Source organism: Trichosurus vulpecula, unplaced genomic scaffold (assembly GCF_011100635.1).
Source record: "Trichosurus vulpecula isolate mTriVul1 unplaced genomic scaffold, mTriVul1.pri scaffold_68_arrow_ctg1, whole genome shotgun sequence".
Lineage (NCBI taxonomy): Eukaryota > Metazoa > Chordata > Mammalia > Diprotodontia > Phalangeridae > Trichosurus > Trichosurus vulpecula.
Genome location: NW_023494551.1, coordinates 17660 through 37272, shown reverse-complemented (window position 1 = coordinate 37272; position 19613 = coordinate 17660).

Here is a 19613-nt window from a genome sequence, read left to right as displayed (position 1 = left end):
TCTATCCTAACAGGGTGGGTCTGGTGTGGACACAAAAAAGTATTATGATATAAGATAGAAGAGTATCCCAAATTAGAACTGAAAAGAACTTCTGGGTCAGTCTGAGGGTCTGTCTATACCAAACTGGTAACTTCAGTATATCTAGTAGATGGCCATGGCCATTACAGAAATGATAGCTAGGTTAAGATTTAAAATAACCTGGGTCAGTGGAGGCATCTCCTTCTCTGCTGATTTTATCAAGGGCTTTTTAACAAACCTCTGGCATAAAGAAGTCCCTTCTGAGAGGACAGAGGCTCCCTTTTTGACTCTTGCTTTCTAGAACTGGGTTCAGAGTGCTGAAGTCCCCACCAAGAATGTGACTGTCAAAAGGAAAAAAATCCCTGTTTGAGGATCAGATTTATGTGTAAAGAAAGGCCCATGCCAACTGCTGCTCAAAGGGAGTGAGGTCTAAGAACTGCTACAGGTGAATGTCTGTACCTGGGAAGATTGAAGATGACCTTGCAAATGCAATGGTAGGATCCTCTTGACTCAATTTCCCCATTGTATTATTTCCGTCTGAATGGAAAATTTTCCCCACCTGCTTAATTCTGAGCCTGGCTATAATACCCCGTGAATAATGTGGAACTTTGTTATATGATTGGCTATTCCAAAATAAAGGTTAACTATGACCCTTACCTGGAATCAGAGTTAAGGATGCTTATGTCAGGTCAGTCTGTGCTCTTGAAGGGACAGTTTTGATATTATTGTAACCATGCCCCTCCTTCTTCTCTTCATAGAAAATTTCTATAACCAGCACAGATAAACTGGAAAAATTTACATGCATAATAAATTCTGTTGCAATACTAAACACCTCTGAGTTACTATAATAGGATGCAAGTATGAAATATCTTACTGTTTTTAATTTTACTATTCTGAATTTGTAGTCACTAAGAGTTATATATTCATGGATAAGATTAGTCCCTTAAAGTTTTTTGTTCTGTCTAGATGATTTGAGGATAATACATCCTTGAAAGTGAGATACGACAATTAGGACAAAAAAAATGTAATGTGACAAACGTGTAAAAGCTTTACATTTTAATGAAGTAGTATACTTTACTCTGACAAAATGACAAGATTAGATTGTTTTCTTTAAGATATATATGTGTGTATGTGATTGACTTTTACATGTTTCCTTTAAGAACACTGACAAAAGGACACATATAGGGCATTTAAGGTTTGAGCTGGTTTTCACTGCATGATGTAGTATATTAGAAAGCCAAATTTAAGAGGAACATCCCTCCACAAATGCTTTGGGACTGAGGTCTATTCCAGAATTTCCAAGGAAAAATGTTTCCAAATATCAAATGGCTAGATGGGACAGCTAAGAATGGAGATGAAATAAGTTGATTAAATGTAATTTAATCTGTAACTTGACTTAGTTTGCCTACAAACATGGTTTAACTAAATTTGTTTTCTTAGGAGATATATGAGATAATGACAGTTCAACTAAGGTTGTTCAACTTTTATGACATTGAAAGAAGCCTGGGATTGTTAATTTGTCTTTTTTTTTAACTTTGTGTGTGTATGTGAGAGAGAGAGAGAGAGAGAGAGAGAGAGAGAGAGAGAGACTTGTGGCCATATGTGTTTATGTGTTCTATCAATGTCTGGAATATCCCTCTATATTGTATGGTATATTTGTTTCCCCATATAAGTCTAAGTCCCCTGACTACAGCTCCCAATGTTTACTCAGTTTGATCTCTCTGTGAGTTGCCACCAATCTGGTCCCTATCATTCTTTAAAGAAATTCTGTCAAGCTCTTCATAAAATCAGCAGAGAAGGAGATGCCTCCACTGTCCCAGGGTAGTATTTTAAACCCTAATGTACTTATCATTTCCATAAATGTCCTTCTGTGAATATTTGAATGTTGGTCTTTAAGCCCCAAAGGTAGGAATTGTGGGAAAACTTTATGACATTATTTGAACCTAGACCTATGTGGCTGAGGAACCAGACCTAATGCTTAGAGCCCAGATATGTTTAATGCTTAACTCGGGACTTAGGTAGCACTAACCAGAAACTCAGTCAGAGCCAAAGGTTGATGCAAACAATGTGAGGAATTCTTTCCTTATATACATCTCAAGGGGCAGCTAGGTGGCACAATAGATAGAGCACCAGGCCTGGAGTTGGGACCTAACTTCAAATCTGGCCTCAAACACTAGCTGTATGGCCCTGGACTGGTCACTTAACACTTTTTGCCTCAGTTTCCTCATCGGTAAAATGAAAAAGAAATGGCAAATCATTCCAGTATCTTTGCCAAGAAAATCCCAAATGAAGTCATGAAGAATAGGGCATGATTGAATAACAAATGCATCTCAAACAATCCACATGTCTTATCCTTTGTTTGAATCCTATATAATGTGTAACTTCCAGATACCAGAGTGGGCAAATGATTTGTCATCTCTCTCCTCTTCTGGATGACTTAAGAAACTTCTTTCTAAATTATTTCACTTTTAGCTTTTGTTCTCAGCTAACGATATACATAGAAGAAGTCATTCCCCAATAGATAGCTGGTCAGAGGAAGTAAGCAAGTGGTTCATGAGGGAAGAAATCCAAGCTATTAACAATCATATTAAAAGGCTCCAAATCACTAGTAATAAAAGGAATTCAATTAAAACAACTCTGAAGTTCTACTTCATACCTAACAGATTGGTAAACAGGACAGAAAAGGTCAATTGCCCAGCAACTGTTGGAGGGTCTTATTTATGGAGGACAAATATCCCAATGCAACGCTGGTGGAGCTGTGACTCAGTCCAGCCATTCAAGAATATAATTTGAATCTATGCCTGAAAAAGTCACTAAACTGTGTGTGTCCTTTGTCCCAGTATGTCACAATTTAGGCCTATGCTCTCAGGGAGATCAAAGAAAAAAGGAAAATGGCCCATATGTGTAAAAAATATATATTATAACAGTACTTTTGTTGTAGAAAGAACTGGAAAATATAGGGCTACCTATCAGTTGGGGAATGGCTGAACAAATTATGACATATGAATGTAGTGGAATATTATTATGCCAGAAAAAAAATGACAAAAGGAATGGATGCAGAGAAACTTGGAAAGATTTATGCACTGATGCAGAATGAAATGATCAGAACTAGGAGAACGATCTATATTTGACTATAACATTGTAGAGAAAATAACTTTGAAAGACAACGATCCATGCAATGACCACCTATGATTTGGGGGAGAGGGAGAGAAAGGGGAAGGATGAGAAATGTGTTATCCTCCTTCTAATGGAGAGGGAAGGGATTCAAAGCGCAGAAAGAGACCTATGTCTATGTCTTTGTTGTGTTTGTGTCTTTAGCATGGCCAGTATGTGGACTGGTTTGGCTTAACTAAGAACGCTGATCATCACAGTGATCAACCTTGATTCCAACCTTGTCCTCCTGACAAACAACAGATGAATTCAAGAATGAGACATATATTTTTGGACTTAGACAACATGTGAATTTGATTTGCTGGAGTATCTATATCTGTTGTACAAAGGTTTGGCTTTTTCTCCCTTTTGAATTACAAAGAGTGGGAGGGAGAAAAAATAAATGCTTGCTGATTGAAAAGCAAAATACAATGAAAAAAAGAAAAATTAAAGAGAGACAAAAAAAGTTTGTTTTCTTTTTTACTAGATTGGGGAAAATAAGGATCAAAAAAGGGATAGAACCACAACTTTGAAAATGGACAATAGAGGAGAATAGAAGATGCTCAAAAAAAAGTTTCTTCTGTTTTATCTTCCAAGGAGAATGATTGCTCCAATAGAACAGAACAACTACTAGTAGGCAGTTGCTACCCGATGTAACTATCCTTGATGAGTTCAAGTCAGAAGACCCAGATGAATTACGTCCCAGGATATTGACCAAATTGGCAGAGATGATTAGCAAGCCACTGTCAGTGATCTTTCAAAGGTCATGGAGAACCGGAGAGACAACTTGAGAAGGACTGATATTGTCCCTATTTTCAAGAAATTAAATAGAATGGATTCTGCAGAGGACAGGCTAGAGAGTTTAATTTCTACACAATTTTAGAGTATATTACTAAAGGGTCACCTAGTGAGCAACTAGAAAAGGAAACAGCAATCACAAAGAGGCAGTATGGCTTTACAAAAAAAACAGATCATATGAGACTAACTCCTAATTTCCCGTTTAGACAGGATTACTATACTGGTAGATATAGTTTGTCTAGATTTTAGCAAAATATTTGATAAAACATCTGACGCTATTCCTGGGCATATGATTTGTGGGCTCTATGATAAAATAATATAGATTCAGGATGGCCTCATCTAAAGACTGGTTACTGGTTTGATTTTGACTTTTCTTGGTTGTGTTTCTTTAAAATCATTTTTATGTAGTTGTTTTTAATATCAACTTCATTTCCCAATACAGTTTTCTCTTACATCCTCCACAGTGAGTTATAAAAAAGAAAGAGAAAAAAAGGCAGTTCAGCAAATGTTAACAGCATGGGTCCTATAGCATATACAGTATTTAAGATCTATAGTACTCCAACTCTGAACAAAAAAGGGGAGGGGCATATTTGTTTAATGTCCTCTTTGGGGCCAAACTTGAGCATTATAATTACACAGAATTTGGCCCTAGTTGTTCTTTCCATTTATATTGTGGTAGCCCTTTGGAGAGGAGAAGGAGGAGAGGGAGAGGGAGAGGGAGAGGACAAGCTGAGTTACCCAACTAGCTGGGTCCCCTTTCAGGCAGCTCAGTCTACTCACAGGTTGTGTTTGTCCTTCATTTCGAAGAGGACCATGACATCAGGGAATTGATGACATGACTTGCAGTTGATTTTGGTTTCAGGGAGGGAGGGAAGGCTGTGCAAGGTCACCAGTCTCACTTTCCCCTCTAGAGCCATCTGGATCCACTGACCTGATATTCATCAGATGACTGGAGATGACCCAGGATGCAATGGGAGACCGTGGCCCTTTTAGGCTCAGGCCTTTTCAAGTACTCAGTTAGAGTGAAGTAAGGACCATTCAGTGAATAGGCCTCTTTAAGAAGTGAGTCAAGGGATGACCCCTTTAGTTAGAAAAAAAGAAAAAAAAACTTCAAGGTGGGAGGGGAAGACCCTCAGGGTTGCTATTCCAAAGAGAAACAGTTACCATTCACATTCACTGTAAGCTGGGAGGGCCCAAAATACAGGTATTAAGTGGAGCTTGAGCAGGGACCTATTGTGGTCCAATCTATGAGCTTCAGAGTGAACTGAATTTAAGGGAAAGAAGAAAGAAAGAAAGACACAGACAGAAAGAAAGAAAGAAAGAAAGAAAGAAAGAGAAGAAAGAAAGAAAGAAAGAAAGAAAGAAGGAAGAAAGAAAAAGGAAGGAAGGAAGAAAAAGAAAGAGAAAGAAAGAAAGGAAGGAAGGAAAGAAAGGAAGGAAGGAAGGAAGAAAGAAAGAGAGAAAGAAAGAAAGAAAGGAAGGAAGGAAGGAAGGAAGGAAGGAAGAAAGAAAAGAAATATAGCCAGTAAACCTCAACTCCAGTCATCCTGATGAATATCAGGTCACTGGATCCAGATGGCTCTGAAGGAGAAAGTGAGGCTGGTGACTATATACAGCCCTCCCTCACTCAAATCAGGGTCAACTGTAAGTCATGTCATCATTTCCCTGATGTCATGGTCTTCTTTGAAAACAAAGGACAAACACAACCTGGTAGTCACTGTATATATCACTTTCTTAGTTGTTTACCTCACTGTGCATCAGTTCATATAAGTCTTCCTATATTTCTCATAATTTTTCATATCCATTCTTTCTTATGATACAATAATGTCCCAATCACATACCACAATTTGTTTAACTATTCCCCAATGAGTAGGCATTTTTGTTGTTTCCAGTTCTTTGCTACCACATAGAGTGCTACTATAAAGATCTGGAGGGGATATGACACCTTTTTCTAATCAATGACCTCCTTGAGGGATGCACCTAGCAGTACAATCTCTAGTTCAAAAGGCCATTTTGGCCTTTTTGTTTCTGAATTTTGTTCCAGAATAATATTCACCAACCACAAAGTATCAGGTACCTATCCTGCCATCTTTATTCTTTTTATCTTTTGCCATATTGGCCAATTTGCTGAATATGACATGAAATCTCAAAACATTTTGATTTGCATTTCTATTATTATTAGTGATTTAGAGCAACATTTGACATCAACTTGCAAGGAGGAATGTGCCAGTCATGTTTGTGAAGCCCTGTTCTCTTTAACATTTTTATCAATGGTTTAGATGAAGGCATAGATGGTGTGCCTTCAGTATATTGTCAGAGGATTTAAAGATGGCAGATATAGGTAACATGTCAGTGGATGATTTTTATATCTGTTCAAAAAAAGCAACTTCCCATGTATAAGGTGCTGAAGGCATCATCAGGCAACATTACATTACGAAAGCTTTGGAAAGTTCAGTGAATGGGAAATTTAATGTGAGTTAATAGTGCAATATCTTAGCCAAAAGCTAACTGGTCATATCTGTTCAAATATTGTCTTATATATAGGGTTAAAGTCTGAGATCCACAGTTAGGAAAAACCTGATAAGCCAGGAGTATCCAGAAGAAGGTGATAGGGATGACCCTGAGATCTTGCCACTTGAGAATTAGTCAAAGGGAAAAGGTGTGTTTAGTCTGAAAAAGAGAAGACATAGGAAGAACTTGAGTAGAAGGCAAAAGATATAGACTTACAACCAACAATAATTTGCCCAGTAAACCTATCTTCATCTATCTGAAGGGCTTTCATTTTGGCAGAGGGCAGAACTATTTGATCCCAGGTGTCAGAACTAGAAACAATTAGTGAAATTTGAGAAAGGCAGATTGAAGCTTGACTTGAGGAAAGCTTTTAAGTAGAAACTATCCAAAAATGGAAAGACTGCCTGATGGTAGTAGTGATAAGTGATGATGGTGGTGGTGGTAGTAGCAGTAGGAGTGGTGGTGGTGGTAGTGGTGGTAGTAGTAGTAGTTGTGGTGATGGTGGCGTAGTTCAAGTAGAAGTTGAGTTAGGAAGAACTGACATTTATATAATGCTTTGAAGTTTGTAAAACACCTTACATACATTGCGTCCTTTGAGACAATGCTGAAAGCATTCGTAACTTAACAAGGTGTTCCAGGTATGATCTGAACAGGACAGAGTACGTACAGCAGGAATGCCATTCAGCTCTCTATGCTTTTCTTAATGGAGCAAAAGAATGAATGTGATTTTCTGGTTGTCATAAAATAATTTTAATTTATATTGAGCTTGTAGTCCATTGAAACCTCCAGCTCTTTTTCAAATGAACTGCCACCTTGGCATAACTCACTTGTAAGTGAATTTAATTTTAAAGCCCTGAAAAGGATATTTTTAGTTAAATTTCGTCCTATAGGATTTAGCCCAGTGTTCTAGCCTCTCCCCTCATTTCTCACCATCTCCTCTAATCTAGCTGTCTCTCCTACTCTCCCCCATACCCCTCCACCTCCATTCTTTCCACTTCTCCTCATGTCTACCCTCCCATTTCCCTTTATCTTTTAGATTAGGGCTGTCCAACCTTAGGTTTTTATTGAAACAATAGACAACATATTTTGATTTGCCATTTTAGTGAGAGCTCTGGTAGCTCAGCTTCCTTTACTAAAGCATTTATGTAAATTTCTATGCTTGTAGGCAGGTCGCATAAATCTCACTGTGGGCTGCATGCCCTGTTTTAGATATTCACTTCACTTCCTGATCTACTCCTGATTCTTCCCACTTCTCCACTCTCCCACCAGCAGCCTTCCCAACCTTGATGCCTCTGCCCTGAGGCTCATTCCCTTGCTAGGTGAGACTCTATTCTGCTTTATTATTTCATGAAAGGCCTAGCACAAGCTCACTTCATTCCTGGTTCTACTATAGGCTCTCCATACTTCTCCACCTATGATCCAGCCTCACTCTCTCCTTCACTTATCCTTTATCATCCCCGCCACCCCTTGCCTCCCCCACGCACCCCTTTAGAATGTAAGTTCTAACTCTGATGGGCCAGCCACATTGTTCAAATGCCAAACATACACTTGTCTAAAAGACTATTTTACAGAGAACTCCCAAAAGGCAAGTGTTCACATGGTGGCCAGAAAAAGCAATATTAATTCACTTTCAAGGTCTCTCTGAATAACTTTGGAATTGATTGTGGGACATGGGATACACTGGCAGAGAACTCCCAGCACGGCATGCCCACATCAAAGAAGGTGCTGTTCCAGCTCTTTGTGGTGGCCAAGAATTGGAAATTAAGGGAATGCCCATCAATTGGAGAATGGCTGAACAAGTTGTGGTATATGAATGGAATGGAATACTATCATTCCGTAAGAAATGATGAGCAGGTGGACTTCAGAAAAACCTGGAAAGATTTACGTGAACTGATGCTGAGTGAAGTGAGCAGAATCAGGAGAATATTGTACACAGTAAGGGCAACATTGTGTGATGACTAACTTTGATAGACTTAGCTCTTCTCAGCGAAGCAAGGATCTAAGACAACTCCAAAAGACACATGATGGAAAATGCTGTCTACATCCAGAAGAAGAGTTATGGAGTCTGAATGCAGATCAAAGCATACTATTTGCTCTCTCTCTCTTTGTTTCTTCTTTCTCGTGGTTTCTTTCATTGATTCTAATTCTTTATGATATGACTAATGTGAAAATATGTTTAATATGAAAGCATATGTAGAGCCTATATCAGATTTCATGCCATCTCAGGGAAGGGGAAAAGGGGGAGGGGGAGAAAATTTAGAAGTCCAAATCTTATGGAAATGAATGTTGAAAACTAATAATTAGTTAATTTTTTAAAAAGGTGCTGTTCTCTATGAGCAAAGCAGAGTTGAGGTAGCTCAAAAGAAATGTGAGATGCACAAATTTAGAGAATACACCCCAAATGTTCACATGGATTATTTGTGCCCAACTTGTGGTAGAGTATTCTGAGCTCAAGCCTGCATTGGTCTGATCAGCCACAGTTGAACACATCTGTCTCAGTCTATCTACTCCTTCTTTTAACCCTTCCATTTCTTCTTTCATTATCATTTCCCACCTCCTCCAATTTTACGATCTCTTCCCATAGTCCCATTTTCACTATATATTTTCCCCTTCCCCAAAATGAGAGGAGATATTCCGTAAGTCAGTTATACATTTGGAAATGACTGTGCTGTTTAAAAAAAAAAAAGCTTTTAAAAATCAATGTTTTAGAATTTTTTTCTATATCCCTGTCTCTTCCCATCTTCTTCCATCTCCTTCATCTCATTCTATATCTTCCTTTCTCCCTGTATCTCCTATATCTCACCATTTTCCTCCATTTTTTCTCAATCCAATCTCACCCATATTACTCTGTTTTCTCTATATTTATCCTCCATCTCTCCCAATTCACCTCCAACTCTGGGAGGGAAATGTCAGCTTTTACTTAGAGCAAAGAAATAATTTACCTCTGTAACTTCTGCCCTTGGTTCTTGTTGTGTACTCTAGAGCTAAGAAGGATAGGCCAAATACATTTTTGATATGATCCTATCAAATCCTTGAAGACTGCTTCCAATCACTCCTGAGTCTTCTCTACTCCAAGCTAAACATTGCCAGTTCCTCCAAAGAATCCTTGTACATACAACCCTTCAGCATTCTAGTCACCCTTCTCTGGTAATTCTATAGCATTTTAATCAACATCCTAAAATGTAGAATCCATATCTGAACCTAATATTCTGGATGTGTTCTGACCAATGCATTATAAGGTAAGTAGGAATATAGTAAGAGAGCCCCTAAATGCCTTGAAGACTTAAAGCCATTAGATCCAAGATAGTTTAAAAAAAAAATGGCAGACGAAACTGTTGAGCCACTGTAAGTGATTTTTAAAAGATTCTGAAGAATGGAGAAGATCCTTCAGGATTAGAGGGAAAAAAAAAAAAACATGTCAAGAAAGATGCTGCTATCTGTATCTGGAGAAAGAATTGATAAGTAGAAGTATGTATAGAATGGGAATGGTTTTACATATATATGCGCATATATATATATGTATATATACACATACATATATACACCTATTTGTGCCTAATGGTAGCCACCTCTCAGGAGGGGCAGAAAGAAGAAAAAAAGGGGGAGGAAGAAAAAAAAAGAAATTTATGTGATAACTTTATTATATATTTAAAAGAAATAGCAAGTTGTACATAATATATTTGCAGTTTCATCTGCAATCTTTTTTTAAAATTATACTGTTATAGAAAGGCTTGTTTTATCCCATAAATTAAAAAGAAAATAAAAGAAAAAAAACATGTCCCAAATTTCAAAACAGGGAAGAGAACACAGTCTGCAAACTTTAATCTAATGAGGTTGGCTTAAATCCTGTGATGTTTAGGCATCATCTAGAAAAGGACATATTCACAAGCAGCTCGTCTGGCTTCTTTGAGAACAGGTGAGAGATAGTGTGGGGCAGATCAGCAGTTGCCGTTTAGTGGTTCTCAAACCCCTTGGAATTTGAGACAATGATCCAAGGGTTCATGATAAAAATTCTTTACTAGTACCTTAAGCAGTAAATAATTGCCTATTTTTGTTACAAATATATTTTTTCCTTTTTGATAATAAGCATGTCGGTGTTTGAAGTATTAGAGGTTTGTTTTTGCAGAGATTCAAAGCCATCATGTTCATGCAGAAATGACATTAGACTCTGACCACTTCTGACTAAATACAACCTGTTCTTGCAGTTTCTCAACCTGTCACAAATTGTTTCCAAACCTCCACAAGGGTTTGATATTGGAGTGCAAACCAATTTCCAAAAGACGGTCAGATGTATGTACATACTCTCATTTCTATTGTGTGCACAGCACCTGAGTGGCTCTTGTTCCTTTCTGTTGCCTTGTATTTCATACGTTAGCAGCAGTATAATCACATGATCAAGATGGTATATTCACAGTCTTTCATTGAAAATGTCAGGCTGTTGGGGGGAAAAAACATTGATAGCTGGTTATGTATATTATAAACCACCTTAAAGTCCTGACAGACCATCTTGAACATTCTGCAGAAATATATATTACCTCTTCTTAGAGTATTAAGGGTATTTTCCAATTAAATTAGCATCTGCTCAAGGTACTAATCTTTTTACTGGCAGAATTTCAAATGAATTGTTTGGCAACATTGGTTAGTCATTCAGCAGAGGGTTTTTTTTGTTTGTTTGTTTTCTTTTCTTTTCTTTTTTTTTTTTTTTAATGAGAGTGTAGCCAGTGTATCTGCGGTAGAAAAGAAGAAAATCATGTCTGAAGAGATTCTTTCCCTACAAAGATTAGGTCATATATAAACATTATTTAAAGTGAAGCAATCTGTGGAATTTAAATTCATTTCTCCTTTAATGCAGAGCATGCCAGGCCTGGAGTCAGGAAGAGTCAGCTTCCTGAGTTCAAATCTAGCCTCAAACATTTACTAGCCATGTGATCCTGGGCAAGTCACTTAACCCTGTTTGCCTCAGTTCCTCATTTGTAAAATGAGCTGGAGAAGGAAATGGCAAATCGCACCAGTATCTTTGCCAAGGAAAACCCAAAATGAGGTCATGAAGAATCATATATGACTCAACAACAAGAACAAAAATCCTTTAATGCAATGCTTGTCATTAGCCAGCAACTAGGTATTCATTTTCATTGATCATAGGTAGATAAAAATTTTTTAAATGGATTTCCATCTTTCAACAAGAGGGATTTTAAAATTCTCCTACCTTATTCTACCACACATTTCAGTATGAGCATTTTCACTTTATTCTTGTTTTAAATCAAAATACAGAAACAAACTCACTGCAAAACAAAATTTTAGATTGTGTTTGTCTGGTATTTAGTCAGATATCGCAAACCTTTTGTTCAAATAAAAAGAGTGCAATATCAAAATTAAGTTTGTATATGATTATATCAAACATTATGCAAATTGTATCATTTTTCTTTTAAAATGTAATATTTATTTTCAACAAAATTTATAAAATAAAAAAATTAATATAAAGTCATGCAAATGATAGTAAGCACATGTGGTCTTGCCAGATTACTTCTTTTGATTCTTACAGAAGGTCCCTCATAAAATATTCTAAATTATTTTTATAATTAGATTTGTATAATGTTATATTTAGAGTTTTCATAATTATATGCAACCCAGGCTTCTCTGGGCATGTTTCAAGCATGCCCACCTACCATGGAGCTCATTGCATCCCCTACCATGTGTGTTCCATTGATTGCCTGCATCTTTAAAACACAGAGAAGCTCAGTCCTTCACTCTCTTTGCCACCATCTTTTCAGCTCTGCTCTTTTCCAAATCTCCTATCTATGGCACGCAGCATGGATGTCTTGAGCAGAACTGGTGAGAGGGGAGGGACTCTCCTTCTCCTGCTCCCTCTCTTTGAGTCTTCCAACTCTGAGGAACTGACTTGGGAGTGTTTATTTCTCTTCTGTGTTGTTTGTCCTGTTTCTGGTGCCAGAGGTAATCCTCACATACACGGGAGTTTGAGCCCTGGCAACCTTGGGGCCAAAATAGCAGGTGAGATGGTGCGTCAACCAGCCCAGCATGAAGTCCTGAGAAGGCAGGGTGCCTGGGACTCAAGCCTGAGGCAAGTTTTGGATCTGGAACTGGGACTCTCCTCTATGGAAACCAAGCTAAACTATGCGCTTAATCCCCTTCCCAACCACAGAGACTGAGGTGGTATAAGAGGGGATAAGAATTATTCCTCCCACTTATTGGGAGAGTAAAACTGTGTATTTTTATTATTATTTTTGAAGTATATTCTCCTTTGTAAAAGCTCCAGTGTTACATATAGGCAGGATTTTTTTTAAAATATATTTTATAAGAATAATTAAATTATATATATATTTAATTGAGAGCTTTGGGGGCAACAATTATCAATGTAGTTATTGTAAGCACCTAATGAATAAATCTTTTTTTAGATACTGTGAATAGTATCTTAAATTACCCTGAAAGTTCACACAACATTTTTGTTGTTATTGAAAGGAGTTCAAGAAACAAATAAGGTTGGGAGCCATTGGTGTAGTGGAAGAAACACAGGACATAAAATTTAAAATTAAAACAAACAAACAAACCTTGGGTTCAAATTATCGTCAAACACTTAATAAACGTGTGACTCTAGGCAAGTCATTAAACCTCTGTACCTGTTTCCTCAAATCAAATCAAGGGTTGGATTGATAGTCCCTAAGATCCTTGTCAACTCTAACTCTATGAGCATAGGCTAGAATTGCAGATTGGCAGCTATAAAGTGCGTAAGTGATCATCCAGTCCTATACCCGGACCGGGATGAGGAATCTGAGGGTCCTTCGATGACTCACTGAAGATCCCCATAGCTTACACTCAGCAGAGCCTGGATCCAAGTCCAGGAATCATGACTATATTCAGCATTCATTCCAACCATGCTGCATTGTCTCCCTCATGATGTCATGCCAGACCAAACCCATTTCCCTTCTGGCAAAATGAGTCAACAAGTGGAGCCAGTGATGCTTCCTCAAATTCAAGCACTTGTAATCTGAGCAAGTTGGAGAGATGTGGGCAGCATGGTGGCAGTTGGGTGGAGTCAGACCTGGTTGGGTTACCAGATCCACTAAGGAGACACTAATGGTTTGACGTCAGTGCGGAAGAAACTTTCTAAGGGATCATCCTAGAAATCTCTGCTTGGCTCCTGGAAGCTCGGTGATTTTTACTATTTTTATCAACTCAGCAAACATTCATTCACCACCTACTATGAACAATGCTTTGGGCAAGGCTCTAGGGATGCCACGATGACAAGTATTCCCTGCCCTAAAGAGCTTAATCACATTCTATTGGCACATACCATGCCATTAAAAGATGAGCAGATATAAGATAAAAGATATCATTTATATAGTACTTTAAGGTTTGCAAAGTGCTTTACAACTATCTCATTTGGCCTTCACTGCAACCCAGATAGTCCTATTATTGTCCTCTTTTTACAGATGAGAATACTGAGGTAGATAGAGGTAAAATGCCTTGTCCAGGGTCACACAGCTAGTAAAGTGTCTGAGGTAGCTAGGTGGTTAAGTGAATAGAGCTAGGGGACTGTAGACTGGAAGACCTGAGCTCAAAGGCAAGCTCTGTGTGTGAGTGTGTATTATATATGTATACACATACATATATAATACACACATATATACAAATACATACCCACATGTAAAATTTTCCACCCAATTATATGTTAAAACAACTTTTCAACATGTCTTTTTTTTCAAGTTTTGAGTTCTGAATTCTATCTCTCCCTCACTTTTTCTCTCTCCCCCCTTCTCTGAGATGGTAAGCAATCAGATATAGTTTATACATGTGCAATCATGTAAAACATTTCCACATTGATCACTTTGTACAAGAAGAAAATAAAAGAAAAAGAATGAATGAAAGAAAGCGAAAAATTGTACCCTTCGGTCAATTAGGCATTCTTTCTGTGGAGGTGGATAGTATGCTTCATCATTAGTCTTTTGGGATTGTTTTGGATCATTGTATTGCTGAGAATAGCTAATCATTCACAATTCTTCATCAAACAATATTGCTTTTACTGTGTACAATGTTCTCCTGGTTCTGTTCACATTACTATGCATCAGTTCAGGTAAGTCTTTCCAGGTCTTTTCTAAAATCATCGTGCTTGTCATTTCTTATGGCACAATAATATCCCATCGCAACCAAATACCACAGCTTGCTTAGCCATTCCCCAATTAATGGGCATCCCTTCAATTTCCGATTCTTAGACACCAGAAAAAGAACTGCTAGACATATTTTTGTACAAATAGGTCCTTTATCCACCCTCCCCCCCCGCCCCCCCCGCCCCCCCCCCCCCCCCCCCCCCCCCCCGCTTTTTGATGTCTTTGGGATACAGACCTAGCAGTGGTATTGTTGGATCAGAGAGTATGCATAGTTCTATAGCCTTTCATGCACATTGTTCTCCAGAATGATTTGCAATGATAATTAAAAAAAAAACTATCAATTGTTTCCTGTCATCTGTTTGTGTAATGTAGACGTCTTTGTCTCATCTGAAGTTGCTTACACCCAGAGGGACTTGGGAAGGTATCTAGTCCACACCCACCCCTCCCCACTCTACATTTGAAGGAACTGAAACTGGAAGGTCAGATTTATCCAAGCAGCAAAGTTTATCTGTGATTATATAATCAACAATTTTTTAGATTATAACAACAATGATGACTGGCATTTATATAGGGAGGTATGGTTAGTAAAGTGCTTTACATACATTGGCTCATTTGATTATCTGTCGTTTTTGGGAGCTACCACAGTACAGTAAGTGAATCATGGCTTGAGAGCTGGATTTGGGGTTGGGAAGACCACAGTCCAAATCCAACCTCGGACACATACCGTTCTGTGACTACAACCTCTCAATGCCCCAGGCAGCAATCTAACTCTAAGAATTGCAAAGCAGGTTCAGACCTGCGTGAGTAGAGGAAGTCACCTTCTACCAAAGAAAAATGGATCTATCCAGAAGGGGGAAAACATACTTAGAATTATCTGGAGTATCATTTGTTCTTTCTGGTTATCTATGGGTTTGTATTCCTGGGAACTCTCTTCACTCTTCTTGATCATCTGTGTCCTAAGCAATTTTGTGTTTCTGCCATTTGGGGATTTTTCATATTTCTGTATTATGCTGTTTAAAAAAAATATTCAGTAATTGGGAATAATCATAATAAAGCAATAATAGTAGCAACAGCTATCATTTATGTAGAACTTTAAGGTTCACAAAAAGTTTTAATGTTATTTCATTGGAGCTTCCCAACAACCCTGAGAGGTATTGTTATTGTTAAATTGATTTTCAGTTATGTCCAACTCTCCCCCATTTGGGATTTTTTTTGGCAAAGATACTGGATTGATTTGCCATTTCCTTCTCTAGCTCATTTTACAGATGAGGAAACTGAGGTAAACAAAGTAAAGTGACACAGCTAGTGTCTGAGACCAGATTTGGACTCCCAAAAGTGAGTGTCCTGACTGCAAGCCCAGCACTCTGCCCACTGTAACACTTATCTGATACCCTGAGAGACAGGTGCTGCTGATGAGGGTCTGGGGTGAGAGGTGCTCGACACCCCAAAGTACCGACACGCCGGGTCCTGCCGAAAGAATTCGACTCAAGCCTTCTCAGCCAAGGGAAGGGATAAAGTTTATTAAGAGTTAGCCAAATAAGCCTGCCCCGAGAGATCCCACCCCTTGCGACGCCTGTAAGGAAAAAGGGCCAGACCCATCTGAGCTAGATTGGTTCTGACCAACCTCATGGAGGCAAGATGGAGATTATATACACAAAGGTTGTGGGAGGGATTGAGGGGTGGTCTGGGGTGACCAGAAGAGGGGTCTAGGGAGGGACTTAAGGACGAGGTCAGACTCCAGGGTGGGGGAAATAGCTGAAGGCTATATGGAAATGACAACCCGTCAAGGGCTGGGGTAGCAGAGCTAGGGTATAGATATTTTGATCAGGATTAAGGATGGGAAACAGGATTAAGGGTGGGAAACAGCCGGACAATAGAGGACTGGGCAAGGTAGGCACTTGGGCTTAATGGTTGTAGCCTCAGGCCGAGGCCAGGTCGAGTGGCAAGATTCAAGGAGAGTTCAAGGGTTCAAGGGGTTCCTAGAGACTGTGCCCTCATCATTCCCCCCTCAAACAAATGGGACCCAAATTCTTTTGGGATCAGGGATGAAGGTCTCAGCTTCTGGAATTGCTTCCTGCTGACAAGGGGCGTAGAGCTGGCTTGATGGGTCCAGTTCAAGGGGTGCACAGTCATCTGGAAGTTCATGGCTTGGAGACTGGAGGAGACAAACCTGGCAAGGAAGTTAAGCAAACAACAAAACAGACAGCACAGGAGTACAGAGAAAGGACAATATCCCTGGTGGGAATTAAAGATGACTATTTCATACCTAGCTCCCCTAACCACTTGTTCTGCTTCGGGGTTCAGGAGTGTGTAGCACATCCAAATTAGGTCGGGGATATCTAAGAGCAAGTTTTGATGTTTGGTGAGCCTGTGGTTAGCCAGGCACTGGTGGCCCTCTGCTTCCAGGGTGCTCTGGCAAGGCAGAGCTTCTAGGGGCTGGTCTGCTAGAAGCTTAGAAGCTTCCTCAATTGGAATGGCTGTAGCAGCCAGAGAATCTAATTGTTTTGGAAAACAGGGGTCAGATCCTAAGGACTGGATTAGAATTTCCAAAGCCTGTCCTCTCCTTCCTTCAGCAGAGTGAATGAAAGGTTTTTCTAGATTAGGTAAGGCTAATGCTGGAGTGGTGGTCAGTTTAGTTTTCAAAGTCCCAAAAGCTTGTGCTGGGTAGGGGCCCCACTCTAGAGGGAGTGAGTCAGGGCCTTGAGTGCCAATTAATGGTTGCAGTCCCTCCCAAGCCTTGGGTTTAATTGGATATTGAAGGCAATGGAGGGAAACTATGGCTGGGGTGGCAGAAGTAGCTTGCCCAGGAATTCCCCGATCCCAAACAATTGGCTCAACCCTCTCCCACGCCTCTGGGGGAACATGGGGAGGTCTGGGAAACAGAGGGAAAAGGGAGTTATGAGGTTTAACTATAGAAAATTGGCTTCCCAATTTCACCATCAGGTCCCTTCCCCAAAAGGGGGCAGGGCCAGAGAAGGAGTGTTCAGACAACAGATCCTTGATGCCCATGACCTGATAGGTCGAGGGGCATGTGGGGCCAAAGCCACTAGTTAAAGCAAGAGAACATAGCCGTGATAAAGTGGGTAACCTTACCTTCTGCCTCGATTTTGCCCAAGGCTCCGCGAGAGAGGTGGAGAAAGTGGGAGCACAGCCAAGCCCCAGGCTTTCCCCTCCTCCCGAGTACTGGAGGACAGGGTGCTGGGAGGAGGCTCTACCACTTTTCCAGCCTCGGGGACATGCTGGGCATGGTCCTGGAGGCGTGGATCCTAGAGGCTTCTTCCAGGGGGGCGCCCTAGAGGGGCACTCCTTAGACCAGTGACCCTCCTTGTGACATCGAAAGCAGGTTTCCCCTTTGCCAAAGTTGCCAGAAGCACCCTCCGGCAATCTCCTGGCCATGGCAGCCGCCAAGAATTGGGCATGTTCTCTGTCTCTGGCTTTTTCCTCTGCCTGGACTAAGTCTCTATCATTGAACACTCCGAATGCTGTCTCCAGTAATTGGGCCTGAGGTGTTTGGGGTCCCATTGCCAATTTCTGCAGTTTCCTCCTAATATCTGGGGCAGACTGATTAATGAAATACATGTTAAGTATTGCCGCCCCTTCAATAGAATCAGGATCCAAATTTGAATACTTCTTAATAGCTTCTACTAGCCGGGCTTGGAAAAGGACAAGGTTTTCTTTTTCTCCCTGAGTAATCTCCCTAATTTTTTGAAAATTTATTTGCTTTTGAAATGCAGTTCTTAGGCCTTCTAACAGGCAAATTTCCATATGGTCTCTCTTTTCTCTATCCTCACTCCTTTGATAATTCCATCCTGGGTCACTAGTGGGAACAGCAGCTGTTCCTGGGGGATAGTTTATGGGGTTATTGCTAGCCAAACTGTCCCCAAATTTTTGAGCATGTTCCCATATTCTCCTCTTCTCCTCAGTGGTACAACAGGTAGAGAAGAGGATATGCAAATCACACCAAGAAAGTTCAAATTGCAGGGACAGATCCCTAAAACCCTCAGTAAACTTAGTGGGATCTTCTGAGTATCTCCCCAGTTTTTCTTTAATTTGGATGAGATCTGAAATGGAGAATGGAACATGCAATCTCCTTGTCCCAGCAGGGGAGGCAGGCATTTCCCTCAGGGGAAAAAGCCTTGAAGGCACTGTGGGACCTGGAGCTTGCGGCTGAGGTAGATTAGACTGCAAGGCCAGGGCATCTGCCTGGCAAGGGAGATCAGCTAGTACCTGAGGAGGGGTAGAGGTCAGAGGGGAAGATACCCCAGAGACCCAAGTGGGTGCTACCTCAGAGAGAGAGGCTAGGGGAGGAGATATTGCCGTGGGGGCAGGGCCCGAGGCTGGAACCTGAGTAGGGATTGCCTTGGGGATAGGGCCCATGGTGATAGATGTTGCAGGGCCTGCAGTAGAGGCAGGGCGTGGGGTCCCTTCGGCTGGAAATTCCTTCCTCCTTAGTAAAGGAGAAGTTAGGAGTAATTGTCGGGAGACAAACAAAATAAAACAAGAAAACAAAATATACAGAAGGTACCTGAAACTTTCCCAAATTCCCAGCGCCGAAACAATTGAAAGGATCTGGCACATGCTTCCGGATGGGGCATCCGTCCATGTCCTTCGACATGACCACTGGACCGAGAACCACCTGATAGCGTCAGGTTGAGTTGACCACGACAGCCTGGCTGTCTGACTCACTGAGACCACTGGACCGAGCTGTCTGAGTGGACCGAGAACCACCAGAGAGCGTCAGGTTGACCAGGACAGTGTGACTGTCCGACTCACTGAGACCACTGGACCAAGCTGTCCGACCCACCGAGAACCACCAGAGAGCGTCAGGTTGACCAGGACAGTGTGACTGTCCGACTCACTGAGACCACTGGACCAAGCTGTCCGACCCACCGAGAACCACCAGAGAGCGTCAGGTTGACCAGGACAGTGTGACTGTCTGACTCACTGAGACCACTGGACCAAGCTGTCCAACCCACTGGGACCTGCTGAGGTCAGGCCCGAGAAGCACATCCA